Source organism: Thermobia domestica, chromosome 1, assembly GCF_964235325.1.
Source record: "Thermobia domestica chromosome 1, izTheDome1.hap1.1, whole genome shotgun sequence".
In the NCBI taxonomy this organism is placed as follows: Eukaryota; Metazoa; Arthropoda; class Insecta; order Zygentoma; family Lepismatidae; genus Thermobia; species Thermobia domestica.
In genome coordinates, this window is record NC_137454.1 from 55,713,933 (window position 1) to 55,732,233 (window position 18,301).

The following is an 18,301-nucleotide window of genomic DNA, read 5'->3' on the forward strand; positions in this document are numbered from 1 at the left end:
TTCTGATGCCGTGTATCGCAGAAGGATGGAGGAGGGGGCGCTGTATATAATAATGATCGAAAATGACAATATTAATGTCTAATTCATAGTCTTCGGGATCATTCAGATGTACAGTGACATTTCCGATCGGGCTTAAATCCAAAATCAGCCCCGTCACTTGGGGAGGGGAATATATATTTAAAAATGGTCGAAAATGACCAATATTAGTGCTGAATCCATATTTTGGGGGGTCGCTGAGACGAACGGTGACACTTCCGATGTCATAGCCCCCAACGTGAGGGACGGGCAAATATATATATAAATGGTCGAAAATAACCTATATTAGTGTTGAATCTATAGTTCTTGTGGTCGCCAAGATGAACAGTTACACTTCTGGTGCTATTTAAATCCAAATTCAGCCCCATCTTGGGGGAGAGGGAAAGAGAAATATATGAAACTCATCAAAAATAACCCATATTAGTGTCGAATTCCTAGTTTCCGGGTTCATTCAGATAAACAGTGCCACTTTCGATCCCGTTTAAAACCAAATTGAGCCCAGCAATTTGGAAGAGGGAGAGATAATAAAATGATCGAAAATTACCAATATTATTGTCGAATCCGTGGTTTTCGGGGTTGCCGAGATGATGAATGATCTTTCCAATGCCGTTTAAATCAATGCCATTAAAGGGCCCGCGGTCGCTCAGTCGTAGAGCATTCACCTCTGGTGCTTGGGATCCTGGGTTCGATCCCAGCCCCCGCCAAGTGAACTTTGTAGTGGACACACACCGCGTGCGTGGGTTTTCTCGGGGTTCTCCCACTTCCTCCCACTTTCTTCATTCCACCATTTCATTCATTACTCATCATCATCGTCTCCTTTAGCCTCACCGGCATAACCGTGGGACGTAAAACTCAAAGATTTCATTTCATTTCATTTCATTTTTTCAATGCCATTAAAAACGAAAACAGCACACTTCACGGGTACTGAACACGAGATACGGAGTTGTGCATTTAAAGTTTTATTTCAACATGGCTTGAAGGAAACGTCTCATTTTTGGTACTGTTACAGCATTATAAAGGTAACGAAGAAAATTCTGTCGCTTTTTGTGGAGGTCTGTGTTCAATTGGCCCTCACACCGTGAGTTGAATGAGTATATCCAACATTATACCTGGTTGTGGCAATTCAGTCACACCGTGAACTTGCTTAAGAACAGAATGAACATGGGACTTCCACTGAGCGCCATAAGGGCGTGTATAAGCTGTACGAGTTCAAACTGAGCTCAAATGTCATTGCAGCGGATCGGAAGATATGTCAGGGCTTTGGTGAGGGTGTCTTGACTACGCGGACAGTGCAGCGGTGATTTAACAAGTTTAAGGACCGTGACGAAACACTCGAAAACTCACCATGTGCCGCAAGACAAACATATGTGCAAAATGAAAATCTTCAGGCAGCAATTGAGCGATCAGTGGCCAGACATGTGAGTAACTGGGTTATTCAATGTGAGTGGAGAAACCATTCGGCAGCATCTCCATCAACTTGGGAAGCACTACAATTTGAGTCGATGGGTCCCACATGATTTGACTTGGGGCCAGAAGGGAACACAAGCAAACACCTGTGTTTCTTTGCTGCCTCGTCTGAGGAAGGAGCCATTTTTGGACAAGGTGTTGACATATGATGAGAAGTGTGTCCTGTACGAAGCTCCACGGCGCCGTCATCATTGGTAAGCATCCCGTGAACGGGTTTCAAACCAGCCGAATTCAGCACTGGACCAGAACAAGGTCCTCCTGTGTTTTTGGTAGACTGCTCTCGGCATCGTGCATCGGGAACTTATACCAGCTAGTCGGAGCATCATTGCGACTATGTACTGTCAGCAGTTGAGCCGTGCTCAAGAGAAAAACTCAAAACTCTGGAGTCAGCACTTCTGAATAGGAAAGGAGTCCTGTTGTTACAGGACAACGCTAAGCTCCACCTTGCTAGGATGAGCCTGAACAGCATTCCATGTCTTGGTTGGGAAACACTACTGCATCCACCATATTCCCCGGACATATCACCGTCTGATGATCACTTGTTCCATTCCTTGAACAATCATCTTCGAAGACACCAGTTCAAATCCCTAGTCTAAGTGCCAATTGCACTTGAAACCTTCTTAGCCTCACGGCCCACCAAGTTCTAATGCAATGGAATCCATGGCCTTCCAGAACGTTTGCAGAAGGTAGTTGATGCTGATAGAGACTATTTTTGATCTTCGAGGTACATCTTAGGTGACATCGATCTTCGTATGAAAATGCGACAGCACTTTCTTGGTTACCTTTATAGCTAATATGTTCAAAGTATTGGTCGTTAGCTTCAATATACCGTGTATGCAGACAAACTGCTGCACGAACTACCGACTGCAGTTTGCCAAGTTAGATATCTGCACAGGAATATTCAATGGCTGCTCGTAGGTCATTTGTAATGTGTACGAGGCTTTTATTTATAAACAACGTTCTTGATTGTCCCCCATAAGTAAGAGTCTAAAAGAGTGATGTCTTTGGGACCTGGGGGATGCTCGAAAAACTCTCATCGACGTATCCATCATTCGAGAAAATTTTCATTGAGAAACTGCCTAAGAAGATGGTGGTAGTGGGGTGGAGCATCATCTTGTGGGAAATAAAACCCGTTATAACCATAGAGGTCTTTCAGGCAGGCAAAATGGATATCTCTAGCACTCCTTACCAGCGTCAAAGATAAACGACAATTAGTAGGATTTGTTGCTGCGACAGGTTTTTGTGCACATTTGTAACACAACTTCACGTGCTTCAAATTTATCACGAATTCGGGCAATTGTTAAAAGCGTTGGTGGTTGCGTTCCAAATTCGTCCCACCATTCTCGTTGCACGTCGCTGGTGGTTTCGTACTTCACCTCAAGATCGTACCACCTCAAGATTGCCTTCCTTTTCTTCAAATGTCACCCTTGCAGTCATGTTGCTTCACTCACGCCAGCTCCACAAAAGAAGAATATTAAACCACTATCGGTATGCAATGTAAAAAGAGAATATCAAACATTAAACTACACTACCAAAAATGAGACGTTTCGGTCAATTAACTGAAGAGTTATTCCCATTAGCTCGATCATGGCTAAGTGGTTGTATCCCCGGCGGAAACACATGTGGTTTTGAATCCCACGTTAAGTTGTATGTCCACGTCTCACATAACCTCAGTGCTGAAAAGGTTGCTAAACTTAATATTCAATCATTAATCAGAGTTTTGCACAATTCACAATTAAACAGTGTATACAGTTTTTGAGTTGCCCGGTATATGAGCGGCACGGGCGAATATAATGCGTGAAATTGAATTGTTAGGTAGAATGGGTTGGGATCGGTCCACAGAAGAGTATGTAGGTAATTTGATTTTGGAACGTACTTGCAAATGACAGGGAAAGCTTGTTTGATATGTGCTATTTCATTGCTTTGTATGGTGGGTTTATTCTTCCAGTTTACTAGAAAGTTTGAAAATGTCGCTTATCATTGTCTTTCTCCTAGCCGTTGATAGAGTCTACGATATATACGAAGTGGGAGAGAAGTAATAATATTTCAGGTGCGGTACGGAAATAATCTATGCTTTATTGACAGAAATCTTATTCGAAAATACAAGGTTCCTCCTTAAATCACTTTACCCTTCTGTTCATAATCGATATTTAATTTTATATTAATTTAAACAAAACATATCTAGTCTTTTTATTTTGACAAGTAATTTACAAAAATAGCATGTATTTTTTTTACCTTGTCTTTTTCTATTAAGAGCCTGACATAATAAAAATAATACAAATTTACAATATTTCTTTTGCTTGTTCTTCATAAGTGAAAGGAGATAATGAAATGCAACTTACCACAATCATAAATAATGTTATTCTGTAACAGAATACTATGGAATCCCTTGGAATTACTTTTTAAATAACATTATTATCTAATTTTAATAAGCATATGTTAAAACTGTTTTGTTTATTACAAAGTAAATACAACTATTATTTAAAAAGTAGTTCACAAAAATCTTTGAGTTTTACGTCCCACGGTTATGCCGGTTAGGCTAAGGAGACGGTGATTATGAGAAATGAATGAAATGGTGGAATGAAGAAAGTGGGAGGAAACGGGAGAACCCCGAGAAAACCCACGCACACGGTGTTTGTCCACCACAAAGTTCACTTCGCGGGAGCAGGGTTTGAACCCGGGACCCCATGCACCAGAGGTGAACGCAAAAGTAGTTCACAGGATTTTAAGACAACATGATACACTTGTAATAAAGTGCAGATGAGTTCGTTCCTCTAGTCGCCGCCTTAACTTAGATTTTTGGCGAAATGTTATTCTGGCAACACTGTAATTCTTCAGATTAATATTTTCAGTTACAGAATAGCATTATCTATTATTGTGGTAAGTTGCATTTCATTATGTCCTTTCGCTTATGAAAAACAAGCAAAAGAAAAATGGTAAATATTTGTATTATTTTTAGCATGTCACGCTCTTAAGGTACTCATCGCAACAAGTACAAAAACAATGAACAAAAACATTACATTATGTGAATTCACATTTGCCAATAACATCTAAAATCATCGCGTAGTGCCTCCTTAGCAGATGGGCACCCACGCAAGGTCAACATGGTCCAGATTTCCGCGTGTTCAAAAAAATTCTTAACTCGATATACATTTGTGCACTTTCTTAATGATACTGTACTTGTTTAGCAGAGAAATTAATAATGTATCCTAAAGATTTGATCTTACACTTCATCTCTGCTTTTTCTTTTCTTATAAAACCAATCTAATTCTATGATTTTTTTTCAGGTGTAGAACAACACCGTTTCAATACTATGTAGGAATTGTGTTCTGTATAGTGTTGTGAAGGCCTGGAAAAAAACGGAAATTTTTGGTAAAAAACGGAAATTTTGGGTTAAAAAAAACAGTTTTTACTTCTTTCCTGAGCGTGGAAAAAACCGGAAAATTTGGGAAAATTGAAATTTTTGAATATTTTACTATATTGTACTTTAAAAAAGAAAACTCTTTTACATTTACTAGCTTAGTGTTAAGATCATTGAGTACTTATGTTTCGTGTACAGAAATTTTGTGACAACAAATATATTTGCATTACTTATCCAAACACTTTAAAGTTAGTACCGTGATAGAATGAAGTTATGGTTACAAAAGAAACTAAATTATAATCCTGGTTAGCTTAATATACACGCTTTTAAATTATCTTGGCAATATTTGGATGCGGATTAGGTTGTCTCTCCAAACCAAAAGGAAGGTTTCCTACGCGGTCGGTGGTGGTGAGGCCGAAGAATATTTCTCATTTTTTCCGAGAGCACACTTGAAATAGAAAATAATCTTACTTTCTGTAGCCTGTCTCAGCATATATACAATGTATTTCGCTAACAGGAAAAAAATACTTAAAGCAACAGTTTTAATTTTACTTTTTAGTTTTCTGATTTCTGGTAGAATCCCTCTTTATTATTTGTATATTTTTCGAATAACTCGAAAAGAGATATAATCGTATTTACACATACTCACAGTCACCGCGCAAGTGAGTAAATTTGAACAGCGAGAAATACATTACAGGGTTAAATATGTGAAACTTTCGTTCGTTATTATTACAGACTAGCAGAATACCCGTTCTTCTCAGGGGAGAATACGTTTCATTTTGGACATAGAGAGAAACAAAACTGTCATCAATGAACTTACAAACCCCCAAAACTATGAATTTGACACTAACATCGGCCATTTTCAATTATCCTTACATGCCACCATCCCTCCTTAGAAGTAATATTGGGGCTAAATTTAAATTTAAACTGAATCGGCTGTTCATCTCAGCGATCCCGAAAACTATGGATTCGACACTAATGTCGGTTATTTTCTATGTATTTTTGATTTTTATATATATTTTATATACGCCATTTTCGATTATTTTTATATATTTCCCCCTCCCTCAAGTTTCGGGGCTGAATTTGGATATAAACGGCCGGAAGTGTCACTGTTCATCCCAACGACCCCGAAAATTATGGATTCGACACTAATGACAGTTATTTTCGATATATTTCCCCTCTTCTTCTCTCAAGTTGCACCTTCAAAGTGAAATGATAAAAACTATCAAGAACCTCATCTATGTTGATAATTTTATCGAGGTCGTTCGGGTGGTTTAAGAGTTATTAAGTTACAAACATAGTCACTTTCATTTTGATATATGTAGATAATTTCTTGCACTAGAAAGATATTTGTTTGCGTACAGAATTTTGCACATAAAGTTTATATAAAAGTCTATATTAGAATATAAAATAATAGTAATTATATGTTTTAGTGCATGAGTATTAAAGAAAGCTGCCTACTTTTCTTTCTTTCAAGAAGTAATTTCGTTAAAATTAACAAAATTTCACCAGATCAAAGAGCATATTAAGAACTCAGTTTTATTCAAGAGACCTATTTGTTGCAACTTAAACGCTTCATGATGGTAAACTTGTATGCAACTGTAAAAGTACTGTAATTTATGCACATTCACGAATAACCGACTAAAAAGCACATAACGGAAAAGAGTGCAGTTTATTAATTTTCAAGAATAATTGCAACATTTTTATTTTCGAGGTTTTTTTTAATATTCACAATAATAAAATTTCTGAACTTACAATTTTCTCGCGTTCGAAAATCTGTTCCATTACTAGTAAAATTAACCAAATACAAAGATTTTTTAAAAAAAAATTTCAATTTTTCCGGAAAGAAACCGGAAAAAACTATTTTTACCAACAGGTTTAAAATTTCCGGAAATTTTACAACACTAGTCTTGTAGTATTGGAGCCCCCTTAATTTCCGACCCCTCCCAACAAACTTTTCAGGGCGCGCCTCCTCCTTGGCATATACTCATAGTTCATAAGTGATATACAAACCTTAAAGACAATAAATCAATTTTTCTGGAAACAGTGGAAACATGGTGATTATTTTTTGTGATGTATATGATAAAATAATTGTTACGAAAAGGAATTAGTTGAAATGTAGATTACTTAACTATTTCAACATATTATTAGTTATTGTATGTTTTATGTAACTTGGGAAACATTAAGAGAATTAGGCATTACTGAATGAATTAATAATTATGGTTTAATGTGGGCGTCAGCATCAACGTTATTTGCCCCCATCACGACTTAGGCATCATTGTAATTAACATGCTTATTGTAATTAATATAGCAATAAAACTGTTGATCGGAAAGGAAGAGCTTGTTTTCTCTCTTCTCAACGAAAACAAAACTATTCCCTTCAAAGGCTGTTTGGTATGCAGCACGCTTTATAGAGCAGTAAACCTGGTTGCATAACAGAGCGGCGTAAGAAATCAATTTATTCTTCATTTACTTCATTAACAAAACTAAATATTGGCATAGGTTTGAATCGAATTTGAGTTGGTATAGAGGGGGAGCTAACACCGACAACGTTTGGGAGGGGATTCCTCACACCAAGATAAGACGAAAAGTATAGACCAACCTGGATGCACAAATGCTTCCTTTCGGAGTTATAGGCTGCCGAAAACAAGAAAAAAATGAACTTTAAAGGTCCGGCTCCAAAACTATGGGACCTACTGTAGTCGGGTCAAGATTTCACTTAGGAACTAACATGTACCCTATCCAAAGATACATATTTCAGAATCCTAAAGTACTCACGCAACAATATTGTAGAGAGAGTTTGGCTATGGGCATATAAAGTATCCATGAACTACCTCTATAAACATTGTTATGGAAGTATCGCAGGATTCTGAAACATGGATATTTGGATAGGGCACATACTAGTTCCTAAGTGAAGTCTTGACTTGACTACGGTAGGTCCCATAGTATTGGAGCTCTGGACCTTTAAGGTTCATTTTTTTCAATGTTTTCGATAGCCTATAACTCGGAAATGACGGATTTCTGCACCCAGGTTGGTCTATACTTTTTGTCTTATCTTGATGTCAGGAATCACCTCCCAAACGTTGTCGGTGTTGTATATGGTGAAAATGCATTTAAAACAAGCTAGTAGGAATTCATGGATCTAGTCTAAAGTAGGTATACAACAAGAAGGTGAAAGTAAGTAATAGTGACTTCAACATGAGACTTGTGGGACATTCTGAAATGCTACAAGAAAACATAGAGTACACATCTTGTTAGCACATCCAATCACCCCGAATACCCGCAAGCATCTGTTCGTGAAGATTGCCGATCGTACAGACTCTGAATATCTGTCTTTAATATTGTTCTTCCACGTCCCTTGTATATCTAGGCATAGTTGGGCACTATCGTACTCAGAACCAGACTGGATATCAGGCGACCTCTCACCATATCCCACATATGTTCGATATGACTTAGATCCGGATATGTAGCAGGCCAGTGGCGTTGTTCACAATACGAGACGTGTCAAAATTTTCATGATGAAATTCGAGACGAGACAAGGTCTTCCAATAGAGATTCGAGAAGAGACATCACTTTCGTAAAAAATAAATAAATAAATAAATAAAATGAAATCTTTCAGTTTAAAGTCCCACAATTATGGTAAGGGAGACGGACAATTAAGACAAATGAATAATGCTCGAAGAATTGGTACAATGAGGATGTGAGAGGAAACAGGAGAACCCCGAGAAAATCCACAGACACGATTATATCCATCCAAACTTACTAGGCCGGGAATCGAAAGAAGGTCCCCACACACCAGAGGTAAGCGCTCTAACACTGAGAAGGAAAAAGTCAACTCTTGACTCGTGCACGTCCCTACAGAGCAGAGTAAAAGACATATATCCAGTAGTCAGTGGCGTATTTAGGGGGGAGGGCTTCCGGGCTTAAGCCCCACCCCGAAATCTTACTTAGTATAGTAAAGTAAATGAAATATCTTGCAGAATTTTCACATTTCCAGGCAAAGCCCCCCCCCCGAAAGTTAGCGAAGCCCCTCCCGAAACGAAATCGTAAATACGCCACTGCCAGTAGTCATAGAGAGATGGTGAATATATAACGTTATTATGTATTTTTAATATTACTACTTGTATTTACGGGCAACATGTGCTATTAAAATATGCACAAGCTAGGTAAAAAAAGAAGAAGAAAATATAAAAAGAAATAGAATTATTTTCCTTCAGATATTATTATTGTGGTTTTGATGTTCTGTTAACATGCCGTGTCGATCCTATGCCGTGTCGGCCCTACGCCGTGTCGGTCCTGTGCATGTAACCCGATCTGACGATATGTGTTATTGGTCGTCATAGCAACGAGAGATATATGATATGACAAAGGATCCATCTTGTATAATCTACATATATGTTATTTAAAAGGTTTAATGCCTCTTTCACATTATCCGGCGATTTGCCGGATCCGGTTCCGGCTGTTTGCCGGATCCGGTTTCGGCCCCTTTCATATTATCCGGCGTTTTGCCGTGGATGAAAAATATGCGAGCAGGGTTGCTGTGCAACTGAAGAAACAAAACTCAGTGACTCTTGTCGTGTTGTGGTGGTTGTAATGGACAGACGCAAAATGTGTTTTCTACTCGCCTTGTTAAGACACAGGCAGAAAAAAAAAGTCAGAGACACATATGGGTTCACCCTTTTTTTAGAGAAGCGGTACTTGAAGGATATTTTTCTATACTGTTTCCACAATTAAGGGAAGACGAAGTAAAATTCTTTAATTACTTTCGTATGTCTATCGCATCTTTTGATGAGTTGTTGGATCGCGTACGGACCCAGCTGCAGAGGCAGAATTCAAAATTTAGGAACTGTATTCAACCTTCAGAAATGTTGGCTGTAACATTAAGATAAGATAATTTGTATTTTTTATACACATAGATAACGTTAAATTTAATGTAATTGAATAGATGGTTGAAGAAAGGATCTGAGTCAATTTCGTATAGTCATAAGATATTGAACAAAAAACATGTTAAAACATTTCACTACAATATACGAGACGAAACACTCAACACAAGAAGTTAATTCCTTTATCAATAGTACCTTACATATATTCGCAGCTGAATTTCCAAGGTGATGGATCCAGGTCCTTTCTGTAACCAATAGAATAGTGTAGCCAGTGACGGATCTAGCCTGGGGCCAGGGGGGCCTAGGCCCCCCAGTTTTTTGAGTGACAATAATAATTTAACATATTATATATTTTTGTAAGTTTATAGTAAACTCATGATATATCTATGATAGCCTGGGTTCTGGCAGCCCCCCATGTTTTCCCTTCTAGATCCGCCACTGAATTTAGACTAAATTAGTAACAAAAATAATAATGTATGGCTAGGCAGAGTATAAGATTTCTATAACATTTTTCCCGGGGCCCCTTTTTCCTTGTGATAATTTCGAATTCTAAGGAGGAGGGGAATAATTTCACGCCAAAAAGTCCTTTTTTTCAAAGACCATTGAAAAGGGGACTTTTTTTCTTAGGTCTACCAATTCAAAACTTTGGAACCAATTCATCCAATTTGTTTTAATTCTAAATTTTTGATTTTGTTATTTTATTATTATTATTATTTTTAGATCATTATAATTTTCTCCCAAAATTCGTATTTTTGAGTTAGAAATGTTAGGCTCGGCCATTTTGGATTACTCCTGAGGGCAAAATAAGTTTCCAATCGAAAACAAAAGTCCAAACTTGTTGAAAGTAAGCAAATACTACAGGATCCTCAGATTCGACCGTAAATTGACCTGCAAAAGGCAGATTGGAAAGACGGGTAGCAACCTCATTTTTTTTCTTTTTTTTTAATTTTTGAATATTTTCTTAGAAAGACCTTTTAACACATTTTAGGTCATATTTTTCCCCCTACAATTCATATTTTTGAGTCAGGACGGATTATCACGACCAAGTCACGATGAAGGGGGTTATAAATTAAAGTTTTAAATCCAAATCAAATATTTTGTCTTAAATACTGTCTCTCTTTCAATTCAGTACGCGAATAACTTTCGACGAACATTTGTTGTGTTAAAAGAATTGTGAAGAAATAAGTTAATGTTAAATTGTTTCACTTCAATAAAACGAGGGGACCGTGGTGGGTAAGTGGCAGAGGATTCACCTCTGGTGCAGGGGTGCTTAGTTCGATCCCAGCTTGCGCCAAGTGAACTTTGTGTTGGACAAGTAACGTTTGTGTGGGTTTTCTCGGGGTTCTCCCATTTTCTCCCACTTTCTTCATTCCATCATTTCATTCATTTCTCATCATCACCGTCTCTTTTAGCCTAGCCAACAGAACCATAGGACGTAATACAAAATTTAGAACCTTATTACTAGAAAACTTAATCCAGTAGTTATATGTTTTGTTTTTTTATGTATTTGAAACTACATCTTGATTGTGTGTTGTCATTTCATTCAAAGCTAATGTAAAATTAGTTCTTCAGTTCTAGTACTTCCTTTGCCAGTATAATACTAGTGGAATTCTTCTTACGACAAATAATAGGTATGACCAAATTTAGTGTGTGGTTCTAAAGATTTTCCGAAACCTGGAGTTTTTCCGAAATCCGAATATTTTTGGTCATCCTTCTTCTTCTTCTTCTTCTTCTTCTTCTTATTATTATTATTATTATTATTATTATTATTATTATTATTATTATTATTATTATTATTATTATTATTATTATTATTATACTATTTCGTGTTTATTCTTTTGTTTTAAGCGTTCCGACTATTGACTCAAGTCTCTTTAAAGCACTGCTCTAGTCTCTGAATTCAGAGGACTATTCAAGAAATTACAGCCAGATAATTATAAAATATATAAAATACGGTATATTTATCAAATATCACATCATGAATTCTCTCTTGCTTTGCGTACCAAAATAGTACATAAATATATAGCAAAATACTGTATTGCTGAAATATTTGATAGTGTATATTTCAATTTTGGGTCACCACAAATTTATAGAAGGTCATTTGTCCAGTGCTACACGGACATCTCCCAATCTTCTATTACATAGAAAAATAATAATTTATATTGATTTCGACACTTCGGTAGTATTGGTAGTTTTCAATTAATTTTACATGTCATCTTTCCCCATATATTGTATATACAGGTTTGGTTAATTACTCCAGATGTACTGGGCTAGAACATAACCACATACACAAACACACTTCACATAACACACAAAACCACACGCTCCCATATTATAGCAGCCACTTTCTGCTCTTTCCTGGCAACACTTGCTTCCTCCCCCAACACCCATCCGGTAGTTTGCCGCGTATATGTGAAGAGCGCCATTGCTTGTAATGTTCCGCTTGGCTATACACGGCGATTTGCCGCGCCGGATTCTAGCAGGGAGATCCGGCTGTTTTTGCTCGCCGGATGAATGTCCGGTGACCGCCGCACATATGTGAAAAGCTTCATTGCTTGCAATGTCTTTCTACCTCGTCCGGCAATTCGCCGGAACCGGATCCGGCAAATCGCCGGATAATGTGAAAGGGACATAAATGTTTCCTTCTTTACGTATTATAATAAAAGGTAATATCAAGATGGAATGTTCAAGTGAATTTTGGTAAAATAGTAAATTAGATTACAAATAAACGAACTGTGGGCTATATAGTGTAACGCTATAAATGCACGTTATTCTGCACAAAGATGGCAGCAAGTACACTGCTGAGCACTTAATCAGTACTTGGAACAACTGGTTTCTATAAATAAAATCACAATCAGACTAGAAATACATAACTCTAAACAATGCTCTGATCACCGTTGCCTATGAATAGTATATATTTTATATTACCTATAGATTGTTTCTCTTTAATGTCACAATACTGCAATATGAACATATACAGTAAATAATAATATCCTATGATAATATATCATAATAAATAGTATCAAGTTTGTAACCTATGATCTCTTTCAAAGGCTATTTTTCTTACATTTGGAATAGACAAAATCTTCTACTGTACTTCCATATATGTTATTAGATTACGTATACACTTCTCCCGATAAATCAAACAAATGGTTGCTCTGAATAATTTATCAATGTTTTCTTTTGCACAACGATACGTATGAATGGAATTAGAAAATTATGATTGCAGAGAACTAAAAATATTTGCTTGTTCGCGTATAAATTAAAGTTGCTTCTGTAGTTTTGGAGGACCAAAATCAACCGAACGGGAAGCAAGAATCCATGCATTCGGAATTTCGTATAACTGACGCCCACATTGCAAATACAATTCAGCGACATAGGAATAAAAATAAATTCCCATTATGTCTACACCAGTATTAGGTTCTATGTATACCAGTTACAACAGTTAATTTTCTCGGGAATGCCTGTTATTTCTGTTGGGAAATATACCGGTCTCTCTGAGTCAACACAAAAGTTTAAACAAAGTAAAAAAAGAAATTTCATATAACCGAAAAAAATTAGGAGAGTAAAAGAGGGAGAGGGAGAGAAAGAGAGATGAAGGAAATTATATGATTGTCTTTTTTTTGTTGTTTGTTTCTCTTTGGTATGACGTGTCGTAATAAATGGCTTCAGTGGAACTATAAAGTACATTTAGCTTAACTATGACTAGGGAATTAAAGCGAGCATTACCACCAAGCACTAGTGCGATAAAAACGTTCCACAGATGGCAGCACTATGTTAAGTGATAAAATAACCGGCAGGAAGTCGTGCTTGTGTGTAGTTAATGCGGCTTTTAAAAAATAATGGAGAAAAAAATATGTAGTATTGGTTTTACAAGAAGAATTTTCAAAAAATAAGCTAAATTTTTCTGTCGCAAGATGTAATTTGACATTTATGGCTTAGTTGGATACGTTAGTATCTTTTTTTCGAAAACAATGGCGTACATTCATACATGCATACACACACACACAAACACCCAGATAATATAATAAGCTTAGAATATTATTTATGTAAAATGTGACGTAGAATCACTTGATTAACAGATGACAACCTCGTTCAAGGATGTAAGCTCTTGTTATCCTTAAAAAAAAAAAAAATAAATAAACTCAAGAGAAATATTAAGGCTGGTCTACTCGCTCCGTCTTGGCAATGATTTACCTGTGCAGGCAAAACGTAGCGTGTAGACAGGAAATTTGTGCAGTTTTCCGAACTAAACGACGACAGAACACGGAGCTAAAAGACTGAGCAAATTAGCACAAGTATTTGCAACGTGTTCAAAAAAGTCGTGGCGTAGCGGACGGTCACTCCGTCTTCAGTTCAGGCATTTGCTCCGTTTTCGTAACAATTGGGAATCGATGGCTAATCTTCGGCAGTGTTCCAGACAATTTCTCACGGAGTTTATAGAATTGTATAAAAGCTTTCCATGCCTGTGGCGTGTTAAGTCAAAAGAATAGCGACCGAGACAAGAAAAGTCTGCCTTATGATGTCCTAGTTAATAAATACAAAGAAATCGATGTCACTGTAAACAGAGAAACTATTGTGAAGAAAATTAATTCTCTTCGAAGTGTTTACAGGAAGGAATTGTCTAAAGTAAACAAGTCTAACGGTGCTGGAGAAGCTCAGATATACAAGCTAGTGTTGTGGTACTATGATTTGCTTGCATTTTTGAGCGACCAAGAAACTCCCAGGAAATCTAGGAACATCATAGACAATGATCCTAAAAACTCTGAATAGGTAAAAAAAAATCTCTCGCAATCAGTAATGATTTCTGGTCATTTTCCCCGTGGGGAATTTTACTGCACAGACGTGGAAAAACGTGCGAAAATTTGAAATAAAAAAAAATTGAATCGGGTTCAGAAACAATTTGAAATCTACACAAGTCAAAATACTTGTTTCCTTTGACTTGCAGTGACTGTAAAATTTCTCTGAAGTTGCTTCGATTTTTTATTTATTTTGTGAAATAATATTTTCAATTTTAAATATGATCATCGACACGCATTACTTTATTAATCCTAGCAATACCAGGAGGGTTTTGGAGGCCCATCAATTATATTTTTAGATTTTTTAACATTTCTAATTCGATAATAAATCTGAAAACAAAATGATATTGTCAGGCAATATCATACATTGCCCGTTGGTCAGAAAAACTGCTTTCTTTCTTTTTAGTGTTTGTTTTTCATTTGTAATTAAATAAAATGTTTTGGGCCTCAGAGGCCTCCTTTGGTTGTATGTAGTAAGGGGCTATTCACAAAATACGTAATTATTACATTACAGTGTTTTAGTAATGAATTTTGTTTTGCTCCGAAACAATTTTGGTATTCCGTCATTGAGGAGTACTCTGTTTGCCAATGCCTGGATCACCTTGAACGTCGCGTGTATTTACGACGTCTAATTATATTTCTCTTGACAAAACAGAGCACAAACGTTGACCACAGCAACACTTCCTCCATGGTGGCTTTCGCAAAACTGAGTGGCAAGGACGGAGCAAAAGACTGTGCTGTGTACACACACACACGAATTGCAAAGTTTTGCTTGCAACGTCTTAAAACTGCGCAGGTAAATCGTTGCCAAGACGGAGCGTGTAGACTAGCTTTTACATACAGAGATATATTGATAAATTCAAGTGGCGACTCAGGAAAGATGTAAAAGATGAAGAGAAATGTCTATTGAATAGATTCAGAATATCAAGGATAGAATCCATTTCGCCTTATTAGCGTAGTGGAACCGGAAGTGACAAATATGCCTTTTTGAGATTTGATGTTCGCTCCATTCACGTTGTCTACAAAAGAATTCTGAACTGGAGTAAATCTTCAAATCCATATGATCTTGCTTAATTATAATAATAATTTCCGTTAATGTAACTTGCGAAATAATCCTCTGGAGAAGCAGCAATATTTTTTTTATTTGAAAAAAGAAAGCCTCTAATGATGTAGGTAATCACTTTGTTTCTGATAAATGACTATCGATTTCAGAAGAAAAGACAAATCTATTAGTCTCCCATTTTTTGTATATTTGGAAAAGTGGAAGGAAGAGAAATAGGCTGTTATAAGAAAGTCATTTTCAACGATTTTTCTTTTTTTTTTTGGTTAACCAAACGTGGCTTTATTCTTTCCTTCTTAATAGGAAGAAAATTGCCTCCCGAGGGACTTCATCCAAATACTATTACGGGAACAGATAATAATGTTCAATCTTACTTAGTAAAAACTGAAATCTGACATTCAAAATGATACCCATCTATCTTATTTACTAGTAAATTTATCTCATCAAGCCCCTTATAACATATTTTGTGGCTCTATTTTCTCTGTTAGAATTGTTAATTAACTAATTGATGTAAATTATTCGTGAAATAAAATATGCAAAATTATTCATCTTTAAGTTGATTAACGAAATTCGTTCTTGGGAGACATCAATATACAGGCATATCATGAATTATGCGGTAATTGTTTCCAAAAAAACCTCAGCACTATGTTGCAGCGTTATTTAAGTTCTATTCACAATGAGTTTACATTGTATTTGTTAATCACCAAAATTTTTAAAAAAATAAATAAATAAAAAACGAATAATAAGTTTTAGAATGAAAATATTTATTTATATAAACTTAATAATGCAGAAAGAGGTTTTAACCACAAAGTTCGAAAATAAAACGTACTTTTTCTCCAATTGTAAATTTAAAAAATTGAATCTTTCAAATTCTCTTCCCGCAGTTATGCCCCACAACCTAAAGACGACGAACGACTAATGAAAATGAAAGCAGTTAATAGAATGAAAAATGTGGGAGGAAATGGCAAAACCCACAGAAACCCAAGGACAGGTTGTTGTTCACCAGAAATCTCCTGGTATCGAACTAAGGATCCCTCGCAGCAGAAGTGGGTGCTCAACCACTGAACCACCGTGACCCCATTTTTAAATTGTAGCTACTATCGTTGTAACGCAAGCCAATATTCGACTCAACTTACGCAGTATTTCCATCTTTACATGCATACGTGCTAATTACTGTGCTTTTATGTCGTTATTTTCAAACCTTTGAACTGGCTACCCACAGAACTAGAGACCTGGACAACAGAAAACACGGAATGATATGATGTCCTGAACAGACCCGGATAACGGAACATCTTCATCCGTATTAAGAGTACACATGAAGTTGCTATTTTAATTCTTACAAAGATGATTGAAAAGACGTAGAATCCACCAAAGCTATAAGGCTAAACCTATCTAAATATTTATAGGTCAAACTCAAAATAATGTTAGCGGGCGTAGCGTAGTCGCTAATGCTCTCGCCTTCGGTGCGAGCGGTCCCGGGTTGGATTCCCGGTAGAGGCACTCGGTTGAAAAAGTGTAAAAAGTTTTTCAGGCCAGCCATCCTGAATGAGGTTTTCCTGGGTTTTCCTTCTTCATACCAGGTGGTTCCTAACTTACAGGTTCCAGGCCGCTTCCCAATTCTTTCTTCCTTTTCGCAAAATAGTGTGCTCGACGAGGGACGTCATCCCTCATACGTGACAGGCTAAATGGCCATAAATGCCGAAGACCCAGAATCTAAATCCTAAATCAAAATAATGTTCCTAATAAGTAGCCCTCCCTCAATATCTCCACCTTGCCGCGGTGGAGGAGGGGAGCTTGCGTGCTCTAATGATCCCAAGAGCTATGCCGGAGATAGCTTCGCTATCAGAGGACTTCACATAGCGGACAGGTCTTTAGAGGTAGGAACCAGACGAACAGAGATATTATTGTAGTTGACAGTAGCTATATCATTACTAAACTGAAGCTAAAGATGATTGACATCGGCAAGGCTCATATGTGGACAAAAACAGGCAGAGACAGGATGTATCACTACGAGGTGGAAGTACCTGGGACACCACCACTTTACTCAGTCCCTAGGAAACAACATGAAAAGAGAAATAAAAGAATGTAATATTAAGGAATACGACACTACTGTTTCATAGAGGGTCGTCCCCGGCAATGGAGGGACCGGTGAGGTGATGACATTGAATCGAAATGGGAAGCCATGAAAGCAGGGATTACAAAAGCAGCCGACGAGCACATAGGAAGAGAATCGAGGACCCAATATACACTCTGGATAACAGCAGAAATATTGGAAATGATAGAGAAAAGAAGGCAGTTCAAGATAACAAACACAGATGAGAAATACAGAAAGTGCAGAAATCAAATCAACACAGAAGTAAAGAAGGCCAGAGAAAACTGGACAAACAACTTATGCAAAGAAATTGAGGAAAATATTGTCAAAGGCAATACAGAAACGACATATAGAAAGATTAGAAAACAGTTCGGTGAGAAAAAGAAACGCACAGACATTATCATAGACAAGGACGGGACAATGCTAATAGAAGAGGAGCAAATAACAAGAAGATGGAAGGAATACATTGAAGAACTCTACAAAGGAGACAGAGTGAACGAAGAAGAGATAGAGAAGGGAGAAGAGGTCGATGAAAATGAATTAGGAGTATTAATTTCATAGTGCGAATTTAACAATGCTTTGGAGAAAATGACACATGATAAA

General features: G+C 36.9%; 1 pseudogene; it reads left to right on the forward strand.

Moving 5' to 3' along the window:
- The window catches only part of LOC145682985 (NADH-ubiquinone oxidoreductase chain 5 pseudogene), a 38,848-nt pseudogene extending 22,177 nt beyond the window's left edge, over positions 1 to 16,671 (forward strand).
- Positions 16,672 to 18,301: the final 1,630 nt, after the last annotated feature.